This window comes from Ranitomeya imitator, chromosome 1 (genome assembly GCF_032444005.1).
Source record: "Ranitomeya imitator isolate aRanImi1 chromosome 1, aRanImi1.pri, whole genome shotgun sequence".
NCBI classification, from domain to species: Eukaryota; Metazoa; Chordata; class Amphibia; order Anura; family Dendrobatidae; genus Ranitomeya; species Ranitomeya imitator.
Window position 1 is genome coordinate 1,080,481,647 of NC_091282.1, and position 27,003 is coordinate 1,080,508,649.

A 27,003-nucleotide genomic window follows, 5' to 3' on the forward strand; every position below is an offset into this window, starting at 1 on the left:
TTCCCTGATATGCTCATCATGCTGGTTCTCCAAAGTATATGCATATGGGGACCTGCTGGTCAGTCCCAGACTCCACCCTCCTTTTGAAACTGGAACAACTGGTGGAAAGCGGTGATAGGACTGATGGGCTGTTTAGATCTACATAAGGCTGGGTGCTCCAAGTATGCGGTAACCCTGATGAAGAGGGACTGAATTCCTTCAAAACACGTATGATACGTTTTTGGCCCCAGCATCACCCCGTATCCTCTGTGACGTCACACACTGAAAGCTTTCGTCGGCCATTTTTTCTGTCTGTATCCAGGGACGCCACCGGCCAGGGTGTCCTCTGGCTCTATGCTGACTCATCGCTATGCCGCTTTGCTGTGGCTGCGGTCAGCCCCACTCTATTGCTGTTGTGAATTCTGCTTTTGGGCTCCCTCAGGTGGTTGTAGATGGTAATGCAGTTGTCTCTGGGCTGCAGTCTTGGGCAGGTGTATCTGCTAATTGCAATTCTGACTGGGCTATTTAGCTTTGCAGGACTCTTTAGTCCTGGCCAGTTGTCAATGTTTCTTTGGAAGTATTGGATCTCTGCCTGGCCTCTCCTGCTTATCTGCCAGTTCAGCAAAGATAAGTGTCTGTTTCTTTTTCTGAAGCACACCTGCTGTGTGCTTATTTTCAGTGCTGATCTTTTGTTTCTATTTGTCCAGCTTAGACTGTGTCAGTTGTTTTTCTCAGTCTGGTTGGATTCTCTGGAGTTGCAGATATACTCTCCACATCTTTAGTTAGGTGGTGGAGTTTTGTATTTTCTGCTGTGGATATTTTTGTAGAATTTATATGCTGACCGCTTAGTATCCTGTCCTGTCCTTTTCTATTTAGCTAGAAGTGGCCTCCTTTGCTAAGCCTGTTTTCTGCCTGCGTGTGTCTTTTCCTCTCCAACTCACAGTCATTATTTGTGGGGGGCTGTCTATCCTTTGGGGGTCTACTCTGAGGCAAGATAGTTTTCCTATTTTCATCTTTAGGGGTATTTAGTCCTCCGGCTGTGTCGAGGAGTCTAGGTTTTGTTAGGCACACGCCACGGCTACTTCTAGTGGTGGTGATAAGATCAGGGTTTGCGGTCAGTATAGTTACCACCTACTCCAGTGAAGGTTTTCATGATGCTCCAAGGCCACCTAATCATAACAGTGCAACTGGACCAACAATGAGTTAAATGCATCTCAGAAGAAGGGAGGAAAGGTCTTGAGCCATTTTTTTTTCTTCAGTCTACTTTGTCTTCTCCTCCCTCTTAATCTCTGGGTGGCTGAAGAGCCTTGTGCTAGCATGAATGTTCAGGAATTAGTTTCTCGTATAGACCAGCTTGCTGCTAGGGTACAGGGTATTTCTGATTATATTGTTCAGACTTCTGCTTTAGAACCGAAGATTCCTACTCCTGATTTGATTTTTGGTGACAGGTCCAAATTTTTGAGTTTTAAAAACAACTGTAAACTGTTTTTTGCATTGAAACCTCGATCCTCCGGTGATTCCATTCAACAGGTTAAAATCATCATCTCCCTGCTGCGTGGTGATCCACAGGATTGGGCATTTTCCCTGGAATCTGGGGATCCAGCTTTGCTTAATGTAGACTCCTTCTTTCAGGCCTTAGGATTACTGTATGATGAACCTAATTTGGTGGATCAAGCTGAGAAGACCTTGTTGGCCCTGTCTCAGGGGCAAGAGGCGGCTGAATTGTATTGTCAGAAATTCAGAAAATGGTCTGTGTTGACTAAATGGAATAATGATGCTTTGGCGGCAATTTTCAGAAAGGGTCTTTCTGAATCCGTTAAAGATGTTATGGTGGGGTTTCCCACACCCTCCAATCTGAGTGATTCTATGTCTCTGGCCATTCAGATTGACCGGCGCTTGTGGGAGCGCAGAACTGTGCGCGCTATGGCGTTATCCTCAGAGCAAATTCCTGAGCCTATGCAGTGTGATAGGATTCTGTCTAAAACAGAACGACAAGGTTTAAGACGTCTCAATAGTTTGTGTTATTATTTTGGCGACGCTTCCCATGTCATTTCTGTCTGCCCTAAGCGGACAAAGAGGATCGCCACTTCATTTACCATCTGTACTGTACAACCTAAATTTCTGTTATCTGTGTCCTTGATCTGTTCATTTTCATCATTTTCTGTCATGGCGTTTGTGGATTCAGGCGCTGCCTTGAACTTAATGGACTTTGACTTTGCTAGGCGTTGTGGTTTTCCCTTGCAGCCTTTGCAGAACCCTATTCCTTTAAGGGGCATTGATGCTACACCCTTGGCTAAAAATAAGCCCCAGTTTTGGACACAAGTGATCATGCGCATGGCGCCAGCCCATCAGGAAGATTGTCGATTTCTGGTGTTGCATAATTTGCATGATGCTATCGTGCTGGGTTTTCCGTGGTTACAGGTACATAATCCTGTTTTGGATTGGAAGTCCATGTCTGTGACTAGTTGGGGTTGTCAGGGGGTTCATAATGATGTTCCTCTGATGTCTATCGCCCCTTCTTCCTCTTCTGAAATTCCAGAGTTTTGTCTGATTTTCAGGATGTATTCGATGAGCCCAAGTCCAGTTTCCTTCCACCGCACAGGGACTGCGATTGTGCTATTGACTTGATTCCAGGCTGTAAGTTTCCTAAGGGTCGACTTTTCAACCTGTCTGTACCTGAACATACCGCCATGCGGAGCTACAGTGGGGCAAAAAAGTATTTAGTCAGTCAGCAATAGTGCAAGTTCCACCACTTAAAAAGATGAGAGGCGTCTGTAATTTACATCATAGGTAGACCTCAACTATGGGAGACAAACTGAGAAAAAAAAATCCAGAAAATCACATTGTCTGTTTTTTTAACAATTTATTTGCATATTATGATGGAAAATAAGTATTTGGTCAGAAACAAAATTTCATCTCAATACTTTGTAATATATCCTTTGTTGGCAATGACAGAGGTCAAACGTTTTCTGTAAGTCTTCACAAGGTTGCCTGTTGTGAATTCTGTGGCTGAGTTCACTTCTGTGGTCACAAATGGTATTGCAGTCTCTGGGCTTCCTCCCTCAGGTGTTTTGGTGAGCTCGTTGGCTGCCTTGCTATTTAGCTCCACCTGAGTCTGTCTTCCTTGCTCCTTGTCAATGTTCCAGTGTTGGATCTGAGCTACTGCATCTTTCCTTGGGCCTGCTGCTCTGCTAGATAAGTGCTTCTAGTTTGTTTTCTGTTTTTTCTGTCCAGCTTGTTATTATCTTTTGCTGGAAGCTCTGAGAAGCAAAGGGGTGCACCGCCGTGCTGTTAGTTCGGCACGGTGGGTCTTTTTGCCCCTTTGCGTGGTTTTCGTTTTAGGGTTTTTGTAGACTGCATAGTTCTCTTTGCTATCCTCGCTCTGTCTAGAATATCGGGCCTCACTTTGCTGAATCTATTTCATTCCTACGTTTGTCTTTTCATCTTGCTAACAGTCATTATATGTGGGGGCTGCCTATTCCTTTGGGGTATTTCTCTGAGGTAAGTCAGGCTTGTATTTCTATCTTCAGGCTAGTCAGCTCCTCAGGCAGTGCCGAGTTGCATAGGTAGTTGATAGGCGCAATCCACTGCTGCTTCCAGTTGTGTTAGGATAGATCAGGTACTGCAGTCTACAGAGATTCCACGTCTCAGAGCTCGTCCTATTGTTTTGGGTTATTGCCAGATCTCTGTATGTGCGCTGATTACTGCACGCTGTGTTGCCTGATTGCCAGCCATAACAGTACAAGGAGCCATTCAATGATTTCCAATAGAGGGAAAAAAGAAATCCTGACATCATTTTTTTTTCTTAGCTCTGTCTTCAGTCTTTTTTTTCCCCTAGACATTAGAGTGCTTCAGGACACAGCTGTGGACATGGATATTCAGGCTCTGTGCTCCTCAATGGATAATCTCGTTGTAAATGTACAAAAGATTCAAGATACTATTGATCAGAAATCGATGCTAGAACCAAGAATTCCGATTCCTGATTTGTTTTTTGGTGACAGAACTAAGTTCCTGAGCTTCAGAAATAATTGTAAGCTATTTTTGGCCTTGAAACCTCATTCTTCTGGTAATCCTATTCAACAGGTTTTGATTATTATTTCTTTTTTGCGCGGCGACCCACAGGACTGGGCGTTTTCTCTTGCACCAGGAGATTCTGCATTGAGTAATGTTGATGCATTTTTCCAGGCGCTGGGATTGCTTTACGATGAGCCTAATTCAGTGGATCAAGCTGAGAAAAATCTGCTGGCTTTATGCCAGGGTCAGGATGATGTAGAAGTATATTGTCAGAAATTTAGAAAATGGTCAGTACTCACTCTGTGGAATGAATCTGCACTAGCGGCTTTGTTCAGAAAGGGTCTCTCTGAAGCTCTTAAGGATGTAATGGTGGGATTTCCTATGCCTGCTGGTTTGAATGAGTCTATGTCCTTGGCCATTCAGATCGGTCGTCGCTTGCGCGAGCGTAAATCTGTGCACCATCTGGCGGTATTGTCTGAGAGTAAGCCTGAGCCTATGCAGTGCGACAGGACTATGACTAAAGTAGAACGGCACGAACACAGACGTCTGAAAAGACTGTGTTTCTATTGTGGTGATTCTACTCATGCTATTTCTAATTGTCCTAAACGCACTAGGCGGTTCGATAGCTCTGCCGTTATTGGTACTGTACAGTCCAAATTCCTTTTGTCCATTACCTTAATGTGCTCTTTGTCATCATATTCTGTCATGGCGTTTGTGGATTCAGGCGCTGCCCTGAATCTGATGGATTTGGATTATGCTAAACGTTGTGGATTTTTCTTGGAGCCTTTGCGGTGTCCTATTCCGTTGAGAGGAATTGATGCTACACCTCTGGCCAAGAATAAGCCTCAGTACTGGGCCCAGCTGACCATGTGCATGGCTCCTGCACATCAGGAAGTTATTCGCTTTTTGGTACTGCATAATTTGCATGATGTGGTCGTGTTGGGGTTGCCATGGCTACAATCCCATAATCCAGTATTGGATTGGAACTCTATGTCGGTAACCAGCTGGGGTTGTCAGGGAGTACATGGTGATGTTCCATTTTTGTCTATTTCGTCATCCATTCCTTCTGACATCCCAGAGTTCTTGTCGGACTTTCAGGATGTATTTGAAGATTCCAAGTCTGATGCCCTTCCTCCGCATAGGAATTGTGATTGTGCTATCGATTTGATTCCTGGTAGTAAATTCCCTAAGGGTCGTTTATTTAATTTGTCCGTACCTGAACACACCGCTATGCGCAGTTATGTGAAGGAGTCCCTGGAGAAGGGACATATTCGCCCATCGTCGTCACCATTGGGAGCAGGGTTCTTTTTTGTAGCCAAGAAGGATGGTTCGCTAAGACCGTGTATTGATTACCGCCTTCTTAATAAGATCACTGTTAAGTTTCAGTATCCCTTGCCATTGATTTCTGACTTGTTTGCTCGGATTAAGGGGGCTAGTTGGTTTACTAAGATTGATCTTCGTGGTGCGTATAATCTGGTGAGAATCAGGCAGGGAGATGAATGGAAAACGGCATTTAATACGCCCGAGGGTCATTTTGAGTATCTGGTGATGCCGTTCGGACTTGCCAATGCTCCATCTGTTTTTCAGTCTTTTATGCATGACATTTTCCGTGAGTATCTGGATAAATTCTTGATTGTTTACTTGGATGACATTTTGATCTTCTCAGATGATTGGGAGTCTCATGTGAAGCAAGTCAGAATGGTTTTCCAGGTACTGCGTGCTAATTCCTTGTTCGTGAAGGGATCAAAGTGTCTCTTCGGTGTGCAGAAAGTTCATTTTTGGGGTTCATCTTTTCCCCTTCTACTATCGAGATGGATCCGGTTAAGGTTCAGGCCATCCAGGATTGGACTCAGCCGACATCTCTAAAAAGTTTGCAGAAATTCCTGGGCTTTGCTAATTTTTATCGTCGCTTCATCTGTAATTTTTCTAGCATTGCCAGACCATTGACCGATTTGACCAAGAAGGGTGCTGATTTGGTTAATTGGTCTTCTGCTGCCGTGGAAGCTTTTCAGGAGTTGAAGCGTCGTTTTTGCTGTGCCCCTGTGTTGTGTCAACCTGATGTTTCTCTTCCGTTCCAGGTCGAGGTTGATGCTTCTGAGATTGGTGCAGGGGCGGTTTTGTCACAGAGAGGTTCTGGTTGCTCAGTGTTCAAACCATGTGCTTTCTTTTCCAGGAAATTTTCTGCTGCTGAGCGTAATTATGATGTGGGCAACCGAGAGTTGCTGGCCATGAAGTGGGCATTCGAGGAGTGGCGTCATTGGCTTGAGGGTGCTAAGCATCGCGTGGTGGTTTTGACTGATCATAAGAACCTTACTTATCTTGAGTCTGCCAAGCGCTTGAATCCTAGACAGGCCCGTTGGTCGTTATTTTTTGCTCGTTTTGATTTTGCGATTTCATACCTTCCGGGCTCTAAAAATGTGAAGGCGGATGCTCTGTCTAGGAGTTTTGTGCCCGACTCTCCGGGGTTATCTGAGCCGGCGAGTATCCTCAAGGAAGGAGTCATTGTGTCTGCCATCTCCCCTGATTTGCGGAGAGTGTTGCAGAAATTTCAGGCTAATAAACCTGATCGTTGTCCGGCCGAGAAACTGTTCGTCCCTGATAGGTGGACTAGTAAAGTTATCTCTGAACTTCATTGTTCGGTGCTGGCCGGTCATCCAGGAATCTTTGGTACCAGGGAGTTGGTTGCTAGATCCTTCTGGTGGCCATCTCTGTCACGGGATGTGCGTGCTTTTGTGCAGTCCTGTGGAATTTGTGCTAGGGCTAAGCCCTGCTGTTCACGTGCCAGTGGGTTGCTTTTGCCCTTGCCGGTCCCGAAGAGGCCTTGGACACATATTTCGATGGATTTCATTTCTGACCTTCCCGTTTCTCAAAAGATGTCTGTCATTTGGGTGGTCTGTGATCGCTTTTCTAAAATGGTCCATCTGGTGCCCTTGGTTAAATTGCCTTCCTCCTCTGATTTGGTGCCTTTGTTCTTCCAGCATGTGGTTCGTTTACATGGCATTCCTGAGAATATTGTTTCTGACAGAGGTTCCCAGTTTGTCTCGAGGTTCTGGCGAGCCTTTTGTGGTAGGATGGGCATTGACCTATCTTTTTCCTCGGCCTTCCATCCTCAGACTAATGGCCAGACCGAACGAACCAATCAGACCTTGGAAACATATCTGAGATGTTTTGTTTCCGCTGACCAGGATGATTGGGTGTCATTTTTGCCGTTGGCTGAGTTCGCCCTTAATAATCGGGCCAGCTCGGCTACCTTGGTCTCTCCATTTTTCTGCAATTCTGGGTTCCATCCTCGTTTCTCTTCAGGACAGGTTGAGTCTTCGGACTGTCCTGGTGTGGATTATGTGGTGGACAGGTTGCAGCAGATCTGGACTCAGGTAGTGGACAATTTGACCTTGTCCCAGGAGAAGGCTCAGCTTTTCGCTAATCGCAGACGCCGTGTGGGACCCCGACTTCGTGTTGGGGATCTGGTTTGGTTATCTTCTCGTCATATACCTATGAAGGTTTCCTCTCCTAAATTTAAACCTCGTTTTATTGGTCCGTATAGGATTTCTGAGATTCTCAATCCGGTGTCTTTTCTTCTGACCCTCCCAGACTCCTTTTCCATACATAATGTATTCCATAGGTCGTTGTTGAGGAGATACGTGGTACCTATGGTTCCATCTGTGGAGCCTCCTGCCCCTGTTTTGGTGGAGGGGGAATTGGAGTATATTGTGGAGAAGATTTTGGATTCTCGTGTCTCTAGACGGAAACTCCAGTATCTGGTCAAATGGAAGGGTTATGCTCAGGAAGATAATTCCTGGGTTTTTGCCTCTGATGTCCATGCCCCAGATCTTGTTCGTGCCTTTCATGTGGCTCATCCTGGTCGGCCTGGGGGTTCTGGTGAGGGTTCGGTGACCCCTCCTCAAGGGGGGGGTACTGTTGTGAATTCTGTGGCTGAGTTCACTTCTGTGGTCACAAGTGGTATTGCAGTCTCTGGGCTTCCTCCCTCAGGTGTTTTGGTGAGCTCGTTGGCTGCCTTGCTATTTAGCTCCACCTGAGTCTGTCTTCCTTGCTCCTTGTCAATGTTCCAGTGTTGGATCTGAGCTACTGCATCTTTCCTTGGGCCTGCTGCTCTGCTAGATAAGTGCTTCTAGTTTGTTTTCTGTTTTTTCTGTCCAGCTTGTTATTATCTTTTGCTGGAAGCTCTGAGAAGCAAAGGGGTGCACCGCCGTGCTGTTAGTTCGGCACGGTGGGTCTTTTTGCCCCTTTGCGTGGTTTTCGTTTTAGGGTTTTTGTAGACTGCATAGTTCTCTTTGCTATCCTCGCTCTGTCTAGAATATCGGGCCTCACTTTGCTGAATCTATTTCATTCCTACGTTTGTCTTTTCATCTTGCTAACAGTCATTATATGTGGGGGCTGCCTATTCCTTTGGGGTATTTCTCTGAGGTAAGTCAGGCTTGTATTTCTATCTTCAGGCTAGTCAGCTCCTCAGGCAGTGCCGAGTTGCATAGGTAGTTGATAGGCGCAATCCACTGCTGCTTCCAGTTGTGTTAGGATAGATCAGGTACTGCAGTCTACAGAGATTCCACGTCTCAGAGCTCGTCCTATTGTTTTGGGTTATTGCCAGATCTCTGTATGTGCGCTGATTACTGCACGCTGTGTTGCCTGATTGCCAGCCATAACAGTTGCCACACACTGTTGTTGGTATGTTGGCCCATTCCTCCATGCAGATCTCCTCTAGAGCAGTGATGTTTTTGGCTTTTCGCTTGGCAACACGGACTTTCAACTCCCTCCAAAGGTTTTCTATAGGGTTGAGATCTGGAGACTGGCTAGGACACTCCAGGACCTTGAAATGTTTCTTACGAAGCCACTCCTTCGTTGCCCTGGCGGTGTGCGTTGGATCATTGTCATGTTGAAAGACCCAGCCACGTTTCATCTTCAATGCCCTTGCTGATGGAAGGAGGTTTGCACTCAAAATCTCACGATACATGGCCCCATTCATTCTTTCATGTACCCGGATCAGTCGTCCTGGCCCCTTTGCAGAGAAACAGCCCCAAAGCATGATGCTTCCACCACCATGCTTTACAGTAGGTATGGTGTTTGATGGATGCAACTCAGTATTCTTTTTCCTCCAAACACGACAAGTTGTGTTTCTACCAAACAGTTCCAGTTTGGTTTCATCAGACCATAGGATATTCTCCCAAAACTCCTCTGGTTCATCCAAATGCTCTCTAGCAAACTTCAGACGGGCCCGGACATGTACTGGCTTAAGCAGTGGGACACGTCTGGCACTGCAGGATCTGAGTCCATGGTGGCGTAGTGTGTTACTTATGGTAGGCCTTGTTACATTGGTCCCAGCTCTCTGCAGTTCATTCACTAGGTCCCCCCGCATGGTTCTGGGATTTTTGCTCACCGTTCTTGTGATCATTCTGACCCCACGGGGTGGGATTTTGCGTGGAGCCCCAGATCGAGGGAGATTATCTGTGGTCTTGTATGTCTTCCATTTTCTAATTATTGCTCCCACTGTTGATTTCTTCACTCCAAGCTGGTTGGCTATTGCAGATTCAGTCTTCCCAGCCTGGTGCTGGGCTACAATTTTGTTTCTGGTGTCCTTTGACAGCTCTTTGGTCTTCACCATAGTGGAGTTTGGAGTCAGACTGTTTGAGGGTGTGCACAGGTGTCTTTTTATACTGATAACAAGTTTAAACAGGTGCCATTACTACAGGTAATGAGTGGAGGAAAGAGGAGACTCTTAAAGAAGAAGTTACAGGTCTGTGAGAGCCAGAAATCTTGGTTGTTTGTTTCTGACCAAATACTTATTTTCCACCATAATATGCAAATAAAATGTTAAAAAAACAGACAATGTGATTTTCTGGATTTTTTTTTCTCAGTTTGTCTCCCATAGTTGAGGTCTACCTATGATGTAAATTACAGACGCCTCTCATCTTTTTAAGTGGTGGAACTTGCACTATTGCTGACTGACTAAATACTTTTTTGCCCCACTGTATATTAAGGAGTCTTTGGAGAAAGGGCATATTCGGCCATCTTCTTCACCGTTGGGAGCGGGGTTCTTTTTTGTTGCTAAAAAAGATGGTTCCTTAAGACCCTGTATTGATTATCGCCTCTTGAATAAGATTACGGTCAAGTTTCAATACCCTTTACCTTTGCTTTCCAATTTGTTTGCTAGGATTAAGGGAGCTAGTTGGTTTACTAAGATTGACCTTCAGGGGGCTTATAATCTTGTTTGTATAAAGCAGGGTGATGAATGGAAAACTGCGTTTAACATGCCCGAAGGCCATTTTGAATACCTTGTGATGCCATTCGGACTCTCTAATGCTCCATCTGTTTTTCAGTCCTTCATGCATGATATCTTCCGGAATTATCTTGATAAATTCTTGATTGTATATTTGGACGATATTTTGATTTTTTCCGATGATTGGGAGTCTCATGTGCAGCAGGTCAGGATGGTATTTCAGATCCTTCGTGACAATGCCTTGTTTGTGAAAGGGTCTAAGTGTCTTTTTGGGGTGCAGAAGGTCTCCTTTTTGGGCTTTATTTTTTCTCCCTCGTCTATAGAGATGGATCCGGTTAACGTTCAGGCCATTCATGATTGGATTCAGCCCACATCCGTAAAGAGCCTTCAGAAATTTTGGGGTTTTGCTAATTTTTATCGCCGTTTCATTGCTAATTTTTCCAGAATGGTTAAACCCTTGACTGATTTGACGAAGAAGGGCGCTGATGTGGCGAATTTGTCCCCTGCGGCTGTCTCTGCCTTTCAGAAACTTAAAGATCGTTTTACTTCTGCTCCTGTGTTGCATCAACTGGATGTTTCTCTTCCGTTTCAGGTTGAGGTTGACGCTTCTGAGATTGGGGCAGGGGCTGTTTTGTCTCAGAGGGATCCTGTTGGTTCCTTAATTAAACCGTGTGCCTTCTTTTCCCGTAAGTTTTCGCCTGCTGAACGCAATTATGATGTCGGCAATCGGGAGTTGTTGGCTATGAAGTGGGTGTTTGAGGAGTGGCGACATTGGCTTGAGGGTGCTAAGCACCGTATTGTGGTCTTGACCAATCATAAGAATCTGATTTACCTCGAGTCTGCCAAACGGTTGAATCCTAGACAGGCTCGATGGTCCTTGTTTTTTTCTCATTTTGATTTTGTAGTCTTGTACCTTCCGGGTTCCAAGAATATTAAGGCTGATGCCCTCTCTTTTTTTGCCTGATTCTCCTGAGGTCTTGGAACTGGTCAGTATTCTGAAAGAAGGGGTGGTCCTTTCTGCCATTTCTCCTGATTTATGACGGGTTCTTCAGGAATTTCAGGCTGACAAACCTGACCGTTGTCCTGTGGGGAAACTGTTTGTTCCTGACAGATGGACTAGTAGAGTGATTTCTGAGGTTCACTGTTCCGTGTTGGCTGGTCATCCTGGCACTTTTGGTACCAGAGACTTGGTTGGTAGGTCCTTTTGGTGGCCTTCTTTGTCGCATGATGTGCGTTCTTTTGTGCAGTCCTGTGGGACTTGTGCGTGGGCCAAGCCTTGTTGCTCCCATGCTAGTGGATTGCTTTTGCCTTTGCCGGTCCCTGAGAGGCCCTGGACGCATATTTCTATGGATTTTATTTCCGATCTTCCTGTTTCCCAGAGGATGTCGGTTATCTGGGTTGTTTGTGACCGATTCTCTAAGATGGTTCATTTGGTGCCTTTGCCTAAATTGCCTTCTTCTTCTGATTTGGTTCCATTGTTTTTTCAGCATGTGGTCCATTTGCATGGTTTTTGGAGAATATTGTGTCCGACAGAGGCTCCCAGTTTGTTTCTAGGTTTTGGTGGGCCTTTTGTGCCAAGCTGGGCATTGATTTGTCTTTTTCTTCTGCATTTCATCCTCAGACAAACGGCCAGACCGAGCGAACTAATCAGACTTCGGAGACTTATTTGAGATGCTTTGTGTCTGCTGATCAGGATGATTGGGTGGCTTTTTTGCCATTGGCCGAGTCTGCCCTTAATAATCGGGCTAGTTCAGCTACTTTGGTTTAGCTTTTCTTTTGTAATTTTGGTTTTCATCCTCGTTTTTCTTCTGGGCAGGTTGAGCCTTCTGACTGCCCTGGTGTGGATTCTGGGGTTGACAGGTTGCAGCAGATTTGGGCTCATGTGATGGACAATTTGGTGTTGTCTCAGGAGGAGGCTCAACGTTTTGCTAACCGTCGTCGGTGTGTTGGTTCCCTGCTTCGGGTTGGGGATCTGGTTTGGTTGTCTTCCCGTCATGTTCCTATGAAGGTTTCTTCTCCTAAGTTTAAGCCTCGGTTTATTGGTCCTTATAGGATTTCTGAGATTATTAATCCGGTGTCTTTTCTTCTGGCGCTTCCGGCCTCTTTTGCTATCCATAATGTCTTCCATAGATCTTTGTTTGCGGAAATATGTGGAGCCCGTTTTTCCCTCTGTTGATCCTCCGGCCCCTGTGTTGGTTGATGGGGAGTTGGAATATGTTGTTGAGAAGATTTTGGATTCCCATTTTTCGAGGCGGAAGCTTCAGTATCTTGTCAAATGGAAGGGTTATGGCCAGGAGGATAATTCTTGGGTTTTTGCCTCTGATGTCCATGCTGCTGATTTGATTCGTGCCTTTCATCTGGCTCATCCTGATTGGCCTGGGGGCACTGGTGAGGGTTCGGTGAACCCTCCTCAAGGGGGGGAACTGTTGTGAATTCTGCTTTTGGGCTCCCTCCGGTGGTTGTAGATGGTAATGCAGTTGTCTCTGGGCTGCAGTCTTGGACAGGTGTATCCGCTAATTGCAATTCTGACTGGGCTATTTAGCTTTGCAGGACTCTTTAGTCCTGGCCAGTTGTCAATGTTTCTATTTGTCCAGCTTAGACTGTGTCAGTTGTTTTTCTCAGTCTGGTTGGATTCTCTGGAGTTGCAGATATACTCTCCACATCTTTAGTTAGGTGGTGGAGTTTTGTATTTGCTGCTGTGGATATTTTTGTAGTATTTTTATGCTGACCGCTTAGTATCCTGTCCTGTCCTTTTCTATTTAGCTAGAAGTGGCCTCCTTTGCTAAGCCTGTTTTCTGCCTGCGTGTGTCTTTTCCTCTCCAACTCACAGTCATTATTTGTGGGGGGCTGCCTATCCTTTGGGGGTCTACTCTGAGGCAAGATAGTTTTCCTATTTTCATCTTTAGGGGTATTTAGTCCTCCGGCTGTGTCGAGGAGTCTAGGTTTTGTTAGGCACACGCCACGGCTACTTCTAGTGGTGGTGATAAGATCAGGGTTTGCGGTCAGTATATTTACCACCTACTCCAGTGAAGGTTTTCATGCTGCTCCAAGGCCACCTAATCATAACAATTGCTCAATCCCCACCTGACAAGACTGTCACCAGGAAACCTGACAGCTGTCCATACATCCAGAGCCCTGTGCATCTACTACACCCTGGGAATCTGGTGAGTTAGATCATAGCTACTGGTGCAGGACACCATACAGTGCCAGGTGGGTTTGTATTGTATTGTATTATATATCTATATTGCACGCCGCACTGCAATCAGAGGGTGTATTTCAATTGGGCATATCTATGAGTGGCAGTAGGTAATTTCTTTGTATCTTGCCTACACGTTTGTTGATCAGGGGTCTATCCTTAAGTGCGGTATCAATTCTTTTTATTACATCTAGATAAGTTCTACAAGGGGTCTAGTCTCCAAAATGGGAGGTTTCCACTGTTTAGGCACATCAGGGGCTCTCCAAATGCCACATTGAAACCGCTAATTACTCCTGCAAATTTTACATTAAAAAAATCAAATGGCGCTCCTTCTCTTCCGAGCCCTGCTGTGTGCCGAAACAGCATGCTCGGGAAAAATTGCACAACACATTGTACGGTCCATTTTCTCCTATTACCTTTGTGAAAGTAAAGAAAAATAGGTCTAAAGGAAAATTTTTGTGAAAGAAAGTTATATGTTTATTTTTTCCTTCCACATTCCATTAATTCCTGTGAAGCACCTGAAGGGTTAAGCTTCTGGAATGTAATTTTGAGTAACTTGAAGGGTGCAGTTTTTAGAATGCTGTCATACTGTATAACCCTAAGTCACTTCAAATGTAAGGTTGTGCATAAAAAATGGTTGTGCAAATTTTGTTGCAAAAGTGAAAAATCAAAAAACCATATATTTGCGATAAATGTATATCCCTTTAGATAGATGAACCGCACTCAAATAGCTCACAAAGTTATGCCCATAAAAGTATAGTTGGTGAGAAAGCATCAGTTATTAGTTGGGTTACATTATGTAGCAGAGGTGGGAGTGTGATCCAGCTTTTGGTTTCTAGATGATTCCAGAGGAGAGAGAGAGTTTCACAGGAACATTTACCGAATGTAGTTCAGGAAGTCTTCCGGAGCACTGTTTCGGCCGGAGACAGGCGCTCCTCTTGCTTCACTGTTAGGATCTTGCACAAGCATGGAGCACTTACGGCAGAGGATGGCAGCGCGTGGTGAACTAGCAGGACCTTGCGTGATGTTAAAGTTCACATGACCAGGCACGTGACAATGTACAAAGCTCTGTATGGACCAATTCCTACACATTTCGGAATGCAAAGATTCCTTCGTCAGGGATGGTCCATTGATTGAAGGAGCTGTCTTTTATCTTCAGGATGTTTCATATGACATGGTGTTTAATCAGTGAATGCAAAAAGTTCTACTTCACTGTTAAGACCTTTAGGAATCAGTGTCCAGTTCAAATATCCATTTATTTTCTATATGGGATATTTGTTTAATCTAGTTTCCTTTTCTCCAGTCCTTTTTGACAATCTGTAGGCCAGCGACTACGGTACCTTTTGTTGACTTTTGTGTAATAAATAATGTTTTGATAACGGGTGGCCCAAGAACCTTTTTTTGATATTTCTCAGGTGCTCATTGATTCTAACATTATGTGGGCATTTGGTGCGTCCCACATAAAGTTTACCACAAGGACATTTTAATGAGTAAATAACTCCTGAAGTCTTGCATGTAATATGGTCCCCAATAGTAAATTCTGTAGTTCCAGTTGAAATGTTTATTTGTTTGCATGTTTGTAATGGTTTGCAAGTCTTAAGGTACCTTCACACTGAGCGACTTTAGAACGATAACGATAGCGATCTGTGATGTTGCAGCGTCCTGGATAGCGATATCGTTGTGTTTGACAAGCAGCAGCGATCAGGATCCTGCTGTGAGATAGCTGGTCGGAGCTAGAAGGCCAGAACTTTATTTAGTCGCTGGATCACCCGCTGACATCGCTGAATCGGCATGTGTGACGTCAATCCAGCGATGTCTTCACTTGTAAGCAGGGTAAACATCATCGTAACATAGTAACATAGTAACATAGTTAGTAAGGCCGAAAAAAGACATTTGTCCATCCAGTTCAGCCTATACTCCATCATAATAAATCCCCAGATCTACGTCCTTCTACAGAACCTAATAATTGTATGATACAATATTGTTCTGCTCCAGGAAGACATCCAGGCCTCTCTTGAACCCCTCGACTGAGTTCGCCATCACCACCACCTCAGGCAAGCAATTCCAGATTCTCACTGCCCTAACAGTAAAGAATCCTCTTCTATGTTGGTGGAAAAACCTTCTCTCCTCCAGACGCAAAGAATGCCCCCTTGTGCCCGTCACCTTCCTTGGTATAAATAGATCCTCAGCGAGATATTTGTATTGTCCCCTTATATACTTATACATGGTTATTAGATCGCCCCTCAGTCGTCTTTTTTCTAGACTAAATAATCCTAATTTCGCTAATCTATCTGGGTATTGTAGTTCTCCCATCCCCTTTATTAATTTTGTTGCCCTCCTTTGTACTCTCTCTAGTTCCATTATATCCTTCATGAGCACCGGTGCCCAAAACTGGACACAGTACTCCATGTGCGGTCTAACTAGGGATTTGTACAGAGGCAGTATAATGCTCTCATCATGTGTATCCAGACCTCTTTTAATGCACCCCATGATCCTGTTTGCCTTGGCAGCTGCTGCCTGGCACTGGCTGCTCCAGGTAAGTTTATCATTAACTAGGATCCCCAAGTCCTTCTCCCTGTCAGATTTACCCAGTGGTTTCCCATTCAGTGTGTAATGGTGATATTGATTCCTTCTTCCCATGTGTATAACCTTACATTTATCATTGTTAAACCTCATCTGCCACCTTTCAGCCCAAGTTTCCAACTTATCCAGATCCATCTGTAGCAGAATACTATCTTCTCTTGTATTAACTGCTTTACATAGTTTTGTATCATCTGCAAATATCGATATTTTACTGTGTAAACCTTCTACCAGATCATTAATGAATATGTTGAAGAGAACAGGTCCCAATAAAAGTATTTACAGGGGGCACTCGGAGTTGAACCAAGGACCTCTTGATCTGCAGTCAAATGCTCTACCACTGAGCTATACCCCCTGAGCTATACCCCCTACATCGGGTTACTAAGCACAGGGCAGCGCTTAGTAACCCGATATTTACCCTGGTTACCATTGTAAATGTAAAAAAAAAACCACTACATACTTACATTCCGGTGTCTCTGCTTTACGGCCGGCGCTTACACAGGATGCTGGAGGAGTGCAGGGAAGCGGACATCGGGAGACGTGACAGGCACTGGAATGTGAGTATTTGTTTTTTTTTTTTACATTTACAATGGTAACCAGGGTAAACATCGGGTTACTAAGTGCGGCCCTGCGCTTAGTAATACGATGTTTACCCTGGTTACCCGGGAACTTCGGCATCGTTGGTCGCTGGAGAGCTGTCTGTGTGACAGCTCTCCAGCGACCACACAGCGACGCTGCAGTGATCAGCCCTGTGCCAGTGACGTCGCCAACTAGTATTCCTCCCCCCACCTGATGAAGGAACCTGCACTTTCATCTGCACCTTCCTCTTTGTCCCCGTGTAAGGTGGTATGGTATGCGGGAAGAGGAACCTGACTTTCAGCAGGGTCACAATCTTGCTGTGTAGCGTGCACGGGAAATTTTGCGTTATGGGTCAATGTACCAGCAGACTCATCTATCACTGGCTGGGCAATGGGCAGGATGAGGAGGAAACACAGATATAGGCCCAAAGAATAAAGTGGGCTAAATGCAGTTCAAAATTGGTAACACAGGACTAACCAGGGGGCATTGCAGTGGAGGACAACTGGAATGAGAGGCTGACACAGAGAGTAGGCCCAAATCAGTAAGTAGTCGAAATGCAGTTCAAAGTTGGCAACCGTAGTAAACAGGCGGCACAGCTTTGTTCAGTGGAGGAGAACAGCAAGGAGTGGCAGACACCGATAGTAGGCCCCAACCCAACTAGTAGGCCAAATGCAGTCTAACATTAACAACTACTTAACGAGAGCCTGAAAATGGAATTTCAGGACAGGAAACCAGGAGAACAGCAAGGAGTGGCAGACACCGATAGTAGGCCCCAAACCAGCTAGTACGCCAAATGCAGTAGTTCCATTTAACTACAATTTAATGAGAGCCTGAAGATAGAAGTTCAGGAAAGGCAACCTGGAGAACACCTTGGAGTGTAACACACCATCTCTCTACACCCCATACCCAATTTGTAGGCCTAATGCAGTGTAGTTTTCAACAACTACTAAACGAGAGCATGAAGATCGAAGCAATGTGGACGAAACCTGAGGAACACCTTGGAGTGTAACACACCATCTCTCTACACCCCATACCCAATTTGTAGGCCTAATGCAGCGTAGTTTCCAACAACTACTAAACGAGAGCATGAAGATCGAAGCTCAGGAAAGGCAACCTGGAGAACACCTTGGAGTGGAACACACCATCTCTCTACACCCCATACCCAATTTGTAGGCCTAATGCAGCGTAGTTTCCAACAACTACTAAACGAGAGCATGAAGATCGAAGCTCAGGAAAGGCAACCTGGAGAACACCTTGGAGTGGAACACACCATCTCTCTACACCCCATACCCAATTTGTAGGCCTAATGCAGTGTAGTTTCCAACAACTACTAAACGAGAGCATGAAGATCGAAGCAATGGAGAGGAAACCTGGGGAACACCTTGGAGTGTAACACACCATCTTTCTACACCCCATACCCAATTTGTAGGCCTACTGCAGAGTAGTTTCCAACAACTACTAAACGAGAGCATGAAGATCGAAGCAATGTGGACGAAACCTGAGGAACACCTTGGAGTGTAACACACCATCTCTCTACACCCCATACCCAATTTGTAGGCCTAATGCAGTGTAGTTTCCAATAACTACTAAACGAGAGCATGAAGATCGAAGTTCAGGAAAGGCAACCTGGAGAACACCTTGGAGTGGAACACACCATCTCTCTACACCCCATACCCAATTTGTAGGCCTAATGCAGTGTAGTTTCCAACAACTACTAAACGAGAGCATGAAGATCGAAGCAATGGAGAGGAAACCTGGGGAACACCTTGGAGTGTAACACACCATCTCTCTACACCCCATACCCAATTTGTAGGCCTAATGCAGCGTAGTTTCCAACAACTACTAAACGAGATCATGAAGAACGAAGCTCAGGAAAGGCAACCTGGAGAACACCTTGGAGTGGAACACACCATCTCTCTACACCCCATACCCAATTTGTAGGCCTAATGCAGTGTAGTTTCCAACAACTACTAAACGAGAGCATGAAGATCGAAGCAATGGAGAGGAAACCTGGGGAACACCTTGGAGTGGAACACACCATCTCTCTACACCCCATACCCAATTTGTAGGCCTAATGCAGCGTAGTTTCCAACAACTACTAAACGAGAGCATGAAGATCGAAGCAATGGAGAGGAAACCTGGGGAACACCTTGGAGTGTAACACACCATCTCTCTACACCCCATACCCAATTTGTAGGCCTAATGCAGTGTAGTTTTCAACAACTACTAAACGAGAGCATGAAGATCGAAGCAATGTGGACGAAACCTGAGGAACACCTTGGAGTGTAACACACCATCTCTCTACACCCCATACCCAATTTGTAGGCCTAATGCAGCGTAGTTTCCAACAACTACTAAACGAGAGCATGAAGATCGAAGCTCAGGAAAGGCAACCTTGAGAACACATTGGAGTGGAACACACCATCTCTCTACACCCCATACCCAATTTGTAGGCCTAATGCAGTGTAGTTTCCAACAACTACTAAACGAGAGCATGAAGATCGAAGCAATGGAGAGGAAACCTGGGGAACACCTTGGAGTGTAACACACCATCTCTCTACACCCCATACCCAATTTGTTGGCCTAATGCAGCGTAGTTTCCAACAACTACTAAACGAGAGCATGAAGATCGAAGCTCAGGAAAGGCAACCTGGAGAACACCTTGGAGTGGAACACACCATCTCTCTACACCCCATACCCAATTTGTAGGCCTAATGCAGTGTAGTTTCCAACAACTACTAAACGAGAGCATGAAGATCGAAGCAATGGAGAGGAAACCTGGGGAACACCTTGGAGTGTAACACACCATCTCTCTACACCCCATACCCAATTTGTAGGCCTAATGCAGTGTAGTTTCCAACAACTACTAAACGAGAGCATGAAGATCGAAGCAATGTGGACGAAACCTGAGGAACACCTTGGAGTGTAACACACCATCTCTCTACACCCCATACCCAATTTGTAGGCCTAATGCAGCGTAGTTTCCAATAACTACTAAACGAGAGCATGAAGATCGAAGTTCAGGAAAGGCAACCTGGAGAACACCTTGGAGTGGAACACACCATCTCTCTACACCCCATACCCAATTTGTAGGCCTAATGCAGTGTAGTTTCCAACAACTACTAAACGAGAGCATGAAGATCGAAGCAATGGAGAGGAAACCTGGGGAACACCTTGGAGTGTAACACACCATCTCTCTACACCCCATACCCAATTTGTAGGCCTAATGCAGCGTAGTTTCCAACAACTACTAAACGAGAGCATGAAGATCGAAGCTCAGGAAAGGCAACCTGGAGAACACCTTGGAGTGGAACACACCATCTCTCTACACCCCATACCCAATTTGTAGGCCTAATGCAGTGTAGTTTCCAACAACTACTAAACGAGAGCATGAAGATCGAAGCAATGGAGAGGAAACCTGGGGAACACCTTGGAGTGTAACACACCATCTCTCTACACCCCATACCCAATTTGTAGGCCTAATGCAGCGTAGTTTCCAACAACTACTAAACGAGAGCATAAAGATCGAAGCAATGGAGAGGAAACCTGGGGAACACCTTGGAGTGTAACACACCATCTCTCTACACCCCATACCCAATTTGTAGGCCTAATGCAGTGTAGTTTTCAACAACTACTAAACGAGAGCATGAAGATCGAAGCAATGTGGACGAAACCTGAGGAACACCTTGGAGTGTAACACACCATCTCTCTACACCCCATACCCAATTTGTAGGCCTAATGCAGTGTAGTTTCCAACAACTACTAAACGAGAGCATGAAGATCGAAGCTCAGGAAAGGCAACCTGGAGAACACCTTGGAGTGGAACACACCATCTCTCTACACCCCATACCCAATTTGTAGGCCTAATGCAGTGTAGTTTCCAACAACTACTAAACGAGAGCATGAAGATCGAAGCAATGGAGAGGAAACCTGGGGAACACCTTGGAGTGTAACACACCATCTCTCTACACCCCATACCCAATTTGTAGGCCTAATGCAGCGTAGTTTCCAACAACTACTAAACGAGAGCATGAAGATCGAAGCTCAGGAAAGGCAACCTGGAGAACACCTTGGAGTGGAACACACCATCTCTCTACACCCCATACCCAATTTGTAGGCCTAATGCAGTGTAGTTTCCAACAACTACTAAACGAGAGCATGAAGATCGAAGCAATGGAGAGGAAACCTGGTGAACACCTTGGAGTGTAACACACCATCTCTCTACACCCCATACCCAATTTGTAGGCCTAATGCAGTGTAGTTTCCAACAACTACTAAACGAGAGCATGAAGATCGAAGCAATGTGGACGAAACCTGAGGAACACCTTGGAGTGTAACACGCCATCTCTCTACACCCCATACCCAATTTGTAGGCCTAATGCAGCGTAGTTTCCAATAACTACTAAACGAGAGCATGAAGATCGAAGTTCAGGAAAGGCAACCTGGAGAACACCTTGGAGTGGAACACACCATCTCTCTACACCCCATACCCAATTTGTAGGCCTAATGCAGTGTAGTTTCCAACAACTACTAAACGAGAGCATGAAGATCGAAGCAATGGAGAGGAAACCTGGGGAACACCTTGGAGTGTAACACACCATCTCTCTACACCCCATACCCAATTTGTAGGCCTAATGCAGCGTAGTTTCCAACAACTACTAAACGAGAGCATGAAGATCGAAGCTCAGGAAAGGCAACCTGGAGAACACCTTGGAGTGGAACACACCATCTCTCTACATCCCATACCCAATTTGTAGGCCTAATGCAGTGTAGTTTTCAACAACTACTAAACGAGAGCATGAAGATCGAAGCAATGTGGACGAAACCTGAGGAACACCTTGGAGTGTAACACACCATCTCTCTACACCCCATACCCAATTTGTAGGCCTAATGCAGCGTAGTTTCCAACAACTACTAAACGAGAGCATGAAGATCGAAGCAATGGAGTGGAAACCTGGGGAACACCTTGGAGTGTAACACACCATCTCTCTACACCCCATACCCAATTTGTAGGCCTAATGCAGCGTAGTTTCCAATAACTACTAAACGAGAGCATGAAGATCGAAATTCAGGAAAAGCAACCTGGAGAACACCTTGGAGTGGAACACACCATCTCTCTACACCCCATACCCAATTTGTAGGCCTAATGCAGTGTAGTTTCCAAGAACTACTAAACGAGAGCATGAAGATCGAAGCAATGGAGAGGAAACCTGGGGAACACCTTGGAGTGTAACACACCATCTCTCTACACCCCATACCCAATTTGTAGGCCTAATGCAGCGTAGTTTCCAACAACTACTAAACGAGAGCATGAAGATCAAAGCTCAGGAAAGGCAACCTGGAGAACACCTTGGAGTGGAACACACCATCTCTCTACAGCCCATACCCAATTTGTAGGCCTAATGCAGTGTAGTTTCCAACAACTACTAAACGAGAGCATGAAGATCGAAGCAATGGAGAGGAAACCTGGGGAACACCTTGGAGTGTAACACACCATCTCTCTACACCCCATACCCAATTTGTAGGCCTAATGCAGCGTAGTTTCCAACAACTACTAAACGAGAGCATGAAGGTCGAAGCTCAGGAAAGGCAACCTGGAGAACACCTTAAAGTGGAACACACCATCTCTCTACACCCCATACCCAATTTGTAGGCCTAATGCAGCGTTGTTTCCAACAACTACTAAACGAGAGCATGAAGATCAAAGCAATGGAGAGGAAACCTGGGGAACACCTTGGAGTGTAACACACCATCTCTCTACACCCCATACCCAATTTGTAGGCCTAATGCAGCGTAGTTTCCAACAACTACTAAACGAGAGCATGAAGATCGAAGCAATGGAGAGGAAACCTGGGGAACACCTTGGAGTGGAACACACCATCTCTCTACACCCCATACCCAATTTGTAGGCCTAATGCAGCGTAGTTTCCAACAACTACTAAACGAGAGCATGAAGATCGAAGCTCAGGAATGGCAACCTGGAGAACACCTTGGAGTGGAACACACCATCTCTCTACACCCTATACCCAATTTGTAGGCCTAATGCAGTGTAGTTTCCAACAACTACTAAACGAGAGCATGAAGATCGAAGCAATGGAGAGGAAACCTGGGGAACACCTTGGAATGTAACACACCATCTCTCTACACCCCATACCCAATTTGTAGGCCTAATGCAGTGTAGTTTCCAACAACTACTAAACGAGAGCATGAAGATCGAAGCAATGGAGAGGAAACCTGGGGAACACCTTGGAGTGTAACACACCATCTCTCTACACCCCATACCCAATTTGTAGGCCTAATGCAGCGTAGTTTCCAACAACTACTAAACGAGAGCATGAAGATCGAAGCAATGGAGAGGAAACCTGGGGAACACCTTGGAGTGTAACACACCATCTTTCTACACCCCATACCCAATTTGTAGGCCTAATGAAGTGTAGTTTTCAACAACTACTAAACGAGAGCATGAAGATCAAAGCAATGGAGAGGAAACCTGGGGAACACCTTGGAGTGTAACACACCATCTCTCTACACCCCATACCCAATTTGTAGGCCTAATGCAGCATAGTTTCCAACAACTACTAAACGAGAGCATGAAGATCGAAGCAATGGAGAGGAAACCTGGGGAACACCTTGGAGTGTAACACACCATCTCTCTACACCCCATACCCAATTTGTAGGCCTAATGCAGCGTAGTTTCCAACAACTACTAAACGAGAGCATGATGATCGAAGCATTGGCGAGGAAACCTGGGGAACACCTTGGAGTGGAACACACCATCTCTCTACAGTGGAACACACCATCTCTCTACACCCCATACCCAATTTGTAGGCCTAATGCAGTGTAGTTTTCAACAACTACTAAACGAGAGCATGAAGATCGAAGCAATGTGGACCAAACCTGAGGAACACCTTGGAGTGTAACACACCATCTCTCTACACCCCATACCCAATTTGTAGGCCTAATGCAGCGTAGTTTCCAACAACTACTAAACGAGAGCATGAAGATCGAAGCTCAGGAAAGGCAACCTGGAGAACACCTTGGAGTGGAACACACCATCTCTCTATACCCCATACCCAATTTGTAGGCCTAATGCAGCGTAGTTTCTAATAACTACTAAACGAGAGCATGAAGATCGAAGTTCAGGAAAGGCAACCTGGAGAACACCTTGGAGTGGAACACACCATCTCTCTACACCCCATACCCAATTTGTAGGCCTAATGCAGTGTAGTTTCCAACAACTACTAAACGAGAGCATGAAGATCGAAGCAATGGAGAGGAAACCTGGGGAACACCTTGGAGTGTAACACACCATCTCTCTACACCCCATACCCAATTTGTAGGCCTAATGCAGCGTAGTTTCCAACAACTACTAAACGAGAGCATGAAGATCGAAGCTCAGGAAAGGCAACCTGGAGAACACCTTGGAGTGGAACACACCATCTCTCTACACCCCATACCCAATTTGTAGGCCTAATGCAGTGTAGTTTCCAACAACTACTAAACGAGAGCATGAAGATCGAAGCAATGGAGAGGAAACCTGGGGAACACCTTGGAATGTAACACACCATCTCTCTACACCCCATACCCAATTTGTAGGCCTAATGCAGCGTAGTTTCCAACAACTACTAAACGAGAGCATGAAGATTGAAGCAATGGAGAGGAAACCTCGGGAACACCTTGGAGTGTAACACACCATCTCTCTACACCCCATACCCAATTTGTAGGCCTAATGCAGCGTAGTTTCCAACAACTACTAAACGAGAGCATGAAGATCAAAGCAATGGAGAGGAAACCTGGGGAACACCTTGGAGTGTAACACACCATCTCTCTACACCCCATACCCAATTTGTAGGCCTAATGTAGTGTAGTTTTCAACAACTACTAAACGAGAGCATGAAGATCGAAGCAATGTGGACGAAACCTGAGGAACACCTTGGAGTGTAACACACCATCTCTCTACACCCCATACCCAATTTGTAGGCCTAATGCAGCGTAGTTTCCAACAACTACTAAACGAGAGCATGAAGATCGAAGCAATGGAGAGGAAACCTGGGGAACACCTTGGAGTGTAACACACCATTTCTCTACACCCCATACCCAATTTGTAGGCCTAATGCAGCGTAGTTTCCAACAACTACTAAACGAGAGCATGAAGATCGAAGCTCAGGAAAGGCAACCTGGAGAACACCTTGGAGTGGAACACACCATCTCTCTACACCCCATACCCAATTTGTAGGCCTAATGCAGTGTAGTTTCCAACAACTACTAAACGAGAGCATGAAGATCGAAGCAATGGAGAGGAAACCTGGGGAACACCTTGGAGTGTAACACACCATCTCTCTACACCCCATACCCAATTTGTAGGCCTAATGCAGCGTAGTTTCCAACAACTACTAAACGAGAGCATGAAGATCGAAGCAATGTGGACCAAACCTGAGGAACACCTTGGAGTGTAACACACCATCTCTCTACACCCCATACCCAATTTGTAGGCCTAATGCAGCGTAGTTTCCAACAACTACTAAACGAGAGCATGAAGATCGAAGCTCAGGAAAGGCAACCTGGAGAACACCTTGGAGTGGAACACACCATCTCTCTACACCCCATACCCAATTTGTAGGCCTAATGCAGTGTAGTTTCCAACAACTACTAAACGAGAGCATGAAGATCGAAGCAATATGGACGAAACCTGAGGAACACCTTGGAGTGGAACACACCATCTCTCTACACCCCATACCCAATTTGTAGGCCTAATGCAGCGTAGTTTCTAATAACTACTAAACGAGAGCATGAAGATCGAAGTTCAGGAAAGGCAACCTGGAGAACACCTTGGAGTGGAACACACCATCTCTCTACACCCCATACCCAATTTGTAGGCCTAATGCAGTGTAGTTTCCAACAACTACTAAACGAGAGCATGAAGATCGAAGCAATGGAGAGGAAACCTGGGGAACACCTTGGAGTGTAACACACCATCTCTCTACACCCCATACCCAATTTGTAGGCCTAATGCAGCGTAGTTTCCAACAACTACTAAACGAGAGCATGAAGATCGAAGCTCAGGAAAGGCAACCTGGAGAACACCTTGGAGTGGAACACACCATCTCTCTACACCCCATACCCAATTTGTAGGCCTAATGCAGTGTAGTTTCCAACAACTACTAAACGAGAGCATGAAGATCGAAGCAATGGAGAGGAAACCTGGGGAACACCTTGGAATGTAACACACCATCTCTCTACACCCCATACCCAATTTGTAGGCCTAATGCAGCGTAGTTTCCAACAACTACTAAACGAGAGCATGAAGATTGAAGCAATGGAGAGGAAACCTCGGGAACACCTTGGAGTGTAACACACCATCTCTCTACACCCCATACCCAATTTGTAGGCCTAATGCAGCGTAGTTTCCAACAACTACTAAACGAGAGCATGAAGGTCGAAGCTCAGGAAAGGCAACCTGGAGAACACCTTGGAGTGGAACACACCATCTCTCTACACCCCATACCCAATTTGTAGGCCTAATGCAGCGTAGTTTCCAACAACTACTAAACGAGAGCATGAAGATCAAAGCAATGGAGAGGAAACCTGGGGAACACCTTGGAGTGTAACACACCATCTCTCTACACCCCATACCCAATTTGTAGGCCTAATGCAGTGTAGTTTTCAACAACTACTAAACGAGAGCATGAAGATCGAAGCAATGTGGACGAAACCTGAGGAACACCTTGGAGTGTAACACACCATCTCTCTACACCCCATACCCAATTTGTAGGCCTAATGCAGCGTAGTTTCCAACAACTACTAAACGAGAGCATGAAGATCGAAGCAATGGAGAGGAAACCTGGGGAACACCTTGGAGTGTAACACACCATTTCTCTACACCCCATACCCAATTTGTAGGCCTAATGCAGCGTAGTTTCCAACAACTACTAAACGAGAGCATGAAGGTCGAAGCTCAGGAAAGGCAACCTGGAGAACACCTTGGAGTGGAACACACCATCTCTCTACACCCCATACCCAGATTGTAGGCCTAATGCAGCGTAGTTTCCAACAACTACTAAACGAGAGCATGAAGATCAAAGCAATGTGGACGAAACCTTAGGAACACCTTGGAGTAGAGTTGAGCGACCTTGACCTTTTTAGAGTCGAGCCGGGTTTCGCGAAACCCGACTATCTCAAAAGTCGGGTCGAGTGAAATCGGCCGATTATGACGTAAAGTCGGGATCGACCGAAACACGAAACCCAATGCAAGTCAATGGGGCAGCATAGTCGGCAGTGAGTGGGGGCCAGGAAAACACCTAGAGTGCCCATTTTAATGTCAAAACCATCCATTCTTCTTAATGAAGCTTGTCAAGCGTAATTTACCTTATAATAATTGGAAGGCATTTGAAATTGGGGGTCATTTGGCTAAAGTTGTGGTGGG

At 45.5% G+C, this 27,003-nt stretch overlaps 1 protein-coding gene and 1 non-coding gene across 2 annotated transcripts in view; one reads left to right on the forward strand and one right to left on the reverse strand.

The window, feature by feature from the left end:
- Positions 1-27,003, forward strand: part of GALNTL6 (polypeptide N-acetylgalactosaminyltransferase like 6) — a 3,161,254-nt gene that overhangs the window by 2,991,890 nt on the left and 142,361 nt on the right. The window lies entirely within an intron of this gene.
- TRNAC-GCA (transfer RNA cysteine (anticodon GCA)) lies at positions 16,285-16,356 on the reverse strand. The gene has a single exon. It is a non-coding gene; the product is annotated as a tRNA-Cys (tRNA).